Source organism: Wasmannia auropunctata, unplaced genomic scaffold, assembly GCF_000956235.1.
Source record: "Wasmannia auropunctata unplaced genomic scaffold, wasmannia.A_1.0 LD336076.1, whole genome shotgun sequence".
NCBI lineage: Eukaryota > Metazoa > Arthropoda > Insecta > Hymenoptera > Formicidae > Wasmannia > Wasmannia auropunctata.
This window is the reverse complement of record NW_012026814.1, coordinates 523,376-524,810: the sequence shown is the minus strand read 5'-3', so window position 1 is coordinate 524,810 and position 1,435 is coordinate 523,376.

Below are 1,435 nucleotides of genomic sequence, written 5' to 3'. Positions count from 1 at the left end.
TTTTTTAATATAGTATAATTTCTTCAGTTATTTAGCATATACATATAAAAATAAATATATATGTAAATGATGTGTATATGTGTGTAATAAGGTAAAATTATCAAACAATCAATGTTAATAAACTGTATAAGACACAGTGGTGATCATAAAAACCTATAGAAAATAGAGCCACGTTTATTAAAATTAATTAAATACTTACCTGTTTAACTCCACTTGCTGATAATGTCATTTATCGAATGTATAGTAGCGACAAATTACATACCATGCTACAAAAACTGACTACTGTTAAAATATATATCGTGTTAAAAAAATTCTAAAATGTTCTGCGCTTTAAGTAGTCTGGTTATATAATAATGAAACCAAATTATAAATGTAAGTTTATTAAATAAAATGTGTTACATATTAAAGTCATTTTAAATGTAAGACATAATGAAGTTCTAATAAAACTTAATTAACTCCTTAAAATTTCAGTAAAAATGGCAATATATTCACTGTACACCAGATAAGAAAAGATTTTCACTTTACGCAACAAAGGAAATTCGTAACAATTATAAAATTTATTATTTACTCGAGAAAAATGATGAAAAATACACTAAGATCCGAAAATAATGAAACTATATATTAGCTACTGCAAAATAAGTGACATTATCGCAAGAAAAGGCAATCTGGAAAATAAATATATTAATAATTTTTATATCAATGGCTCTATTTTCATAGTTATTATTCTATTTTATATTTTATTTTGACATATTTCAACATAAAATATTAAAAAATTTAGCATGCTATATTACTTTTTGTAACCTTTTTTTATAAATCCGGATGACTGTACTTCTGTACTGTATATTTACAAAGTAATAGTTTTTACCTTTGTATATGTCAAATATAAAATAATATATAATTTACAAGAGAGTTGAATAATAATAAACTTAAATAATAACCTTTATCCTGTAAAAAGTTTATTCGAAAAATTTTTTGATGTTCCAAGTGGTGCGTCAAAATATTTGAGAAATTCCAAATTTCTTTTATTATATTTGAACCATCCAAATCAATCAAAACATTTCAAGGAAAGATCACCAACGAGATTCTGTAAATTGAAACCAGTTTTATATATTATCTACAATATCGCTGTGATAGATAGAGAATGTTGATGTTTGAGAATCATTAATATTTCAGTTTTTGTCTATATAAATTACACAGTAATATTTTCAGTACCAGTACTTTCTTTTAATGCATTCTCTAAAAAAAAACCCATCAGATCTGGCGCTGGATATTTTATTATAATCAAATAAAAGTTATCAATTTTATAAATTCATATTTTAATTAAACATTTAAATTAGTTTAATTAAATATGAAAATCAGTTATACAATTACAAATTTTGATGTATTTATTAACGAATATATATCTATATATACCTACATATATATATATATATAT